Source organism: Schistocerca serialis, chromosome 2 (assembly GCF_023864345.2).
Source record: "Schistocerca serialis cubense isolate TAMUIC-IGC-003099 chromosome 2, iqSchSeri2.2, whole genome shotgun sequence".
Lineage (NCBI taxonomy): Eukaryota > Metazoa > Arthropoda > Insecta > Orthoptera > Acrididae > Schistocerca > Schistocerca serialis.
Window position 1 is genome coordinate 761,347,814 of NC_064639.1, and position 6,402 is coordinate 761,354,215.

General features: G+C 42.8%; 1 pseudogene; it reads left to right on the forward strand.

Moving 5' to 3' along the window:
* The first annotated feature begins 4,273 nt into the window (after positions 1–4,273).
* Positions 4,274–4,391, forward strand: LOC126459382 (5S ribosomal RNA; annotated as a pseudogene).
* Positions 4,392–6,402: the final 2,011 nt, after the last annotated feature.

The following is a 6,402-nucleotide window of genomic DNA, read 5'->3' on the forward strand; positions in this document are numbered from 1 at the left end:
GGGGCCTCCCGGCCAATGACGCCAAACGCTCATGTCCATAACATGTAACTGTGATCCTGCAGTCGAATAGTATATGCATCGGCTAGAATTGCGAATTAATAAAACACACTGAAATATAAAATAAAAGATAAATAAATAATTTAATAACAATGGTTCTATTCTAACGTCTGTAGACAACAGAGAATTGTACTGAATAAAGTTTATTCAACAAAGGATATCTAAAACAAACGGGAAGTGGTGCTACAATATTCATTTACAATACAGACAAAAAATACCTTTGTCAAATGCGGTAAAGTAACATTGAGAACGTTACGAGAATGGTAGCAGAATCCGCAGAATAAATAGTCATAACAACGCGCGAAAACTAGGTCCATTTCGTGATCACAATGCACGTAAGATTCACCAGTTCAAAATGTTCACCACGATGATTCACAAATTAACATACGGTTTACAAAGAATAGTAACTCATCTTCTATCTATGCGCAGTTTCGTATTGCAAGCAGGAAAAGCGGAAAGAGTTCTACTCTGGAGCACATTCAGGGCTCTCGAATTATATTGTCGCTTCAGAAGTATGAGAGCGGCCGTTCACCGCCCAGAATCAAACACCCACACGACCGAATCACGCACGTTATCACAAGTAGGTTTGCATCCTTCCGGCACTCGACATACGGAGCCCAGAATCTCCCTTGAGCGCTTCACTCGGAAAGTCTCAGTCCTCACTTGACTCCAGCAGTGTTACGGCTCTGTCCAACTCTCATTGGCTGAAGGCCGTCCTCACCAAAAATACCCCGTTCTCAACCTCTAAAGACACTACAAATTATCGCTAAATATTGTTTAATCAATTATTTATGTCTCCTTGATAGTAGTGTCTTTCGGCACTCTTTGCAATAGTGATGACAGCTAACACGTGAGATTGATCACTTTTAAATTAGCACGGTTCTTAACAGCACTTGCAGCCAACATTTAAAAAAATGTTACCGGCAAAATAGTAAACTATTCATGAAATAAAAGACAAGTATGACAAAATATGAGGTATTCATGCAGCATTCATTTGTTGTGGAGATGTGAAGAATACGATATTCTTACGATTATTTCCGTAATGAAAAAGATATAAAAGACATCGTAAATCAATAAATAAAATAGGTACAGATACGTAGCTTTCAGGGATTATGGCTATAATGCTATGCCAACAGCTGAGATATGGCTTGTTGAGATCGCATGAGGGAACTACACTACTGGCCATTAAAATTGCTACACCACGAGGATGACGTGCTACAGACGCAAACTTTAACCGACAGGAAGAAGATGCTGTGATATGCAAATGATTAGCTTTTCAGAGCATTCACACCCGCCGGTGGCGACGCCTACAACGTGCTGACATGAGGAAAGTTTCCAATCGATTTCTCATACACAAACAGCAGTTGACCGGCGTTGCCTGGTGAAACGTTGTTGTGATGCCTCGTGTAAGGAGGACAAATGCGTACCATCACGTTTCCGACTTTGATAAAGGTCGGATTGTAGCCTATCGCGATTGCGGTTTATCGTATCGCGACATTGCTGCTCTCGTTGGTCGAAATCCAATGATTTCTAGCAGAATATGGAATCGGTGGGTTCAGGCGGGTAATACGGAACGCCGTGCGGGATCCGAACGGCCTCGTATCACTAGCAGTCGAGATGACAGGCATCTTATCCGCATGGCTGTATCGGATCGTGCAGCCACGTGTCGATCCCTGAGTCAACAGATGGGGACGTTTGCAAGACAACCGTCTGCACGAACAGTTCGACGACGTTTGCAGCAGCATGGACTATCAGCTCGGAGACCATGGCTGCGGTTACCCTTGAAGCTGCGTCACATAATGGAGCGCCTGCGATAGTGTACTCAACGACGAACCTGGGTGCATGAATGGCAAAACGTCATTTTTTCGGATGAATCCAGGTTCGGTTTACAGCATCATGATGGTAGCATCCGCGTTTGGCGACATCGCGGTGAACGCACATTGGAAGCGTGTATTCGTCATCGCCCTGCTGGCGTATCACTCGGCGTGATAGTATGGGGTGCCATTGGTTACACGTCTCGGTCACCTATTGTTCGCACTGACGGCACTTTGAACAGTGGACGTTACATTTCAGATGCACGACCGCATGTTGCAGGTCCTGTACGGGCCTTTCTGGATACAGAAAATGTTCGACTGCTGCCTTGGCCAGCACATTTTCCAGATCTCTGACCAATTGAAAACGTCTAGTCAATGGTGGCCGAGCAACTGGCTCGTCACAGTACGCCAGTCACTACTCTTGATGAACTGTGGTATCGTGTTGAAGCTGCATGGGCAACTGCACCTATACACGCCATCCAAGCTCTGACTCAATGCCAAGGCGTATCAAGGCCGTTATTAAGGCCAGAGGTGGTTGTTCTGGGTACTGATTTCTCAAGACCTATGCACCCAAATTGCGTGAAAATGTAGTCACATGTCAGTTCTAGTATAATATATTTGTCCAATGAATACCCGTTTATCATCTGCAGTTCTTCTTGGTATAGCAATTTTAATGGCCAGTAGTGTAAAATTTTTTAATTCAGATGTTCATTGTGTACATGTTTATTCACTGTGAAATATTAACTTCTGTAGTTTTAAAGATACTGAAATATCGTCGTGTCGTTGGATGTGGCTCATTTTCCTGAGATCGAAAATGTATTCAGATTTGCTTTAATATGTAACTGTGATTTATTGTCGACGTTCAGACAGCTGTAACTCGGCTATCCTTAAGATTGTCTGGCACTCCGGCATTTCCTGGAGCATATGCTGCACAAACGCAATGTTAGCATTGCTAGTATCGAGGTTACAATTCTAGGCGGCCGATTAGCTCGCCTAAATACTCGTAACGTTACACGCCTCCACTTAATATGGCACGTTAGCTCGCTAACTTGGCATATTAAACAGCACCAAATTTTACATACTTAACATACATACTAAACATACATACTAAATATATACAATACATTAACTGAATGCCCCACTTGCATGTCAGAATAATAAAGTATCTATGTGGTTGTGTATGAATCAGCATTTACCTCCTAGGATATGTTATAACATCTTATCAACATAGACTTTCTAATTAAATGCCCAAATAAAAACATTAAAGAAACTTTCGAGTCAACTGGACTTGTATACACGTTTTAGCGCTGTTGTGCTCATTTGACAGCACTTTTTAGCTTTGACGACATCATAGCATTTCACCATCACCAACAAAACACACGATCGGCGTGCTTGTGTCGAAGGTTAGATGGTTGGCAGTCCAATGATCTCGGACGAGTTTCTTGTCGCCGTTGGCCACGTAATGCGCCAAAACATGCGTCAATCCGCAGTCACGGTCAGTGCTGAAGGACGATAGCTGTCGAAATACGACTGTGGTATAGTTACCAATAATCATATGATTTTCTGAATCCCCATAGATTAGGCAATGAACGCCCTCCCCAGTGGAATCGATACATTCACGAACACGATAGCAAGCAAAAACTGATTTATAATGTAGGCAAAACACTTGATTGAGTTCGACGTTTCAAACGCTCTGTCCTTGTTCCTAATGGAAAACATGTCTTGTACTATGAAATTTTTTTCGATGGCTTAAATTAACTAACATTTTATCCATTCAATTTTATCGCCTCCAACTTTAGAACTAATACTACCCTGTGCAGAAATAACCCATCAAACTCTCCTTTTCTCAGCAACTAAACTGCTTTAAAAATGCATCAGTATCCTATTTGTATAATAAAACGCTTATCCCTAAAATTATTCTCTTAACATATTACATGCAAACATGTCCAAAGGATCTTTGCATCGTAATTCAGAATAACACAGCCATTGGAATATCGTATATACCCGCCGACACCGGCAAGCGACTTTTAAGTAAAATGTCTCACTTCTACGGGAATATACGTAATGGAGGTTGTAGAATCATGGTTGACGATATTTGGCAGTTTGTCTCTGACTGGGAGTCTTGCAAGCGACAGCCAAATGGTAAGGCGCTGCACGCGATAAGCGGGAAATCCGCGCTCGAGTTCCGGTCCGGCGCAAATTTTCGTTGTCGTCATTCCATTATACAGCTGATGGTTGTCCATATTCGCAATTGCGAATACGTTTAATGTATTAAGTAAAAGTAGGTCTTAGCTCCCGATCGGACTTTACTTCGCCTCCCGTTATCACGGTAAAGAACAAGCGGAACATTGCACATGTAAGTGGTAAGGCGCTAGAGATAATTTTGACCGGGATATTAGCAGGCCAACGGCCTTGCCGCAGTGGTAACACCGGTTCCCGTCAGATCACCGAAGTTAAGCGCTGTCGGGCTGGGCTAGCACTTGGATGGGTGACCATTCGGTGTGCCGAGCGCTGTTGGGCTGCTGGCAAGTGGGGCGCATTCAGCCCTTGTGAGGCATTCTGAGGAGCTACTTGACTGAGAAGCGGTAGCTCCGGTTTCGGAAACTGACATAGGGGCGGGAGAGCGGTGTGCTGACCACATGTGTCTCCATATCCGCATCCAGTGACGCCTGTGGACTGAGGTTGACACAGCGGCCGGTCGGTCCATTTGGGCCCTCGTGGCCTGTTCGGGAGGAGTTTAATTTAGTTTAGTTTTAGGATATTTGCAGAAGCGGAGGAAGGCAATGGCAAACCACCTCTGCTAGGACCTTGCGTAGTCGGCTACGCACCTCGGAGTATGGGACCTCATCATCATCATTAGCAGAATGTTTGATTTTCTTAGTCCTCTACCAAAATAACAAACATGGAATTTCTTACAAAATATATCTCAATATTTAATCTTAAAAGAACATTCACTCAATTCTATAGTCAGTCTGAAACCGCGCGACCGCTACGGTCGCAGGTTCGAATCCTGCCTCGGGCATGAATGTGTGTGATGTCCTTAGGTTGGTTAGGTTTAAGTAGTTCTACGTTCTAGGGGACTGATGACCTCAGATGTTAAGTCCCATAGTGCTCAGAGCCATTTGAACCATTCTATAGCTAAACAATGCAAGTGAGATTAAAAAACAGTAAGCGGCTTTTACTAGATGGCTTAGTCAAACAACTCTTACTTAAAGACAGTTGATTAAATATGCTTTTGGTGCACTGATGTTGACATCGAGCTTCTGGGAAAGTACTAGCAATTAGTTAGACTAACAATAATGCAGAACTGCAACAGAGATGAAGAAAGAGAATTAAAAAAAGAATATTTAGGTCGTTAAAATACCAATTTAAACAAGTAATAAGATCTAGGTACCAAAACACTGGAGATACCAATTACATACTTAGAAACATATAAAGGTTTCAGCAAAAAATAAACAAAAATCTAGTTGTGATTAAGCGATGCACTAACAATGTTCTGCTTTGACATTCCCGAAATCATCATATAACTTAAACAAACAAACAGTAGTTATAAAAAAATCCCCAGCTGAGGTGATAAATTAAAACATTTTATACAGTATTCAGCCGATATCATTCGACTGAGGGGGAGAGAAGGTAAATGTTATTACTCACAGTAAATAATACTGATAAACAAACATACCAAATATTAACCATTGTAAGCAGCAATGAATGAATGTTCAATGACCCCTGTCCTGTGAGATCTCAGAAAGAATTTTAGCATGAAGTTCTCGCTAAATAATTTTCTTCTGTGATTATCCTGGAGTAACGCTTTCATAGCCCTCGATGTCATGTGCCAAACTCACGGGCCCAGCATGCTTCCACTTCATTCACTTAGACTTCCTTCCTTCTTAAGGCGCGTCTCAAAGTAAACAATCAGGCCTGGCCAGCGGGAACCCCACAGGAAGTCGAAGGCGCCAGTTAGAAGTTTCCCACTCGGCCACAACAGGAACCGTACAGCAATTTTGCGCCTCCGGCCCATCACCGGAGAGGAGGTCCCAACGGAATTAAAGAGCGCGACTGGCCTGCGTTACCTTTTATTTACTGTCGAGACTTAGGAGTCTGTGTGAAATTCTGTAACTCAACAGCCCATTAGCCCTGTAGGGACAGAAAGATCCCATTCCATGCAGTTTGCGCCTCGTACACTGGATGTCAGTCAGCCTGCACGCATTTCGAAGCCTATACATAATCCTGGAATTTGAACGACTGAACTGCAAATGGCTGATTGGCGTGTGAAACGTTACTGTGAGGTTATATAGATAAAAGTAAGGTGAGTACAGTGAGGTGAGTTGCATGATGCAAATAAAGTTCTTGGTCTACAGTGATTTCATTGTTGGTTGAGACCCAGTGTACACAAACGTGTATATTTAGAAAACGAGTTAAAAATGCTTCAAATGGCTCTGAGCACTATAGGACTTAACGTCTGAGGTCATCAGTCCCCTAGAACTTAGAACTACTTAAACCTAACTAACCTAAGGACATCACACACATCCAT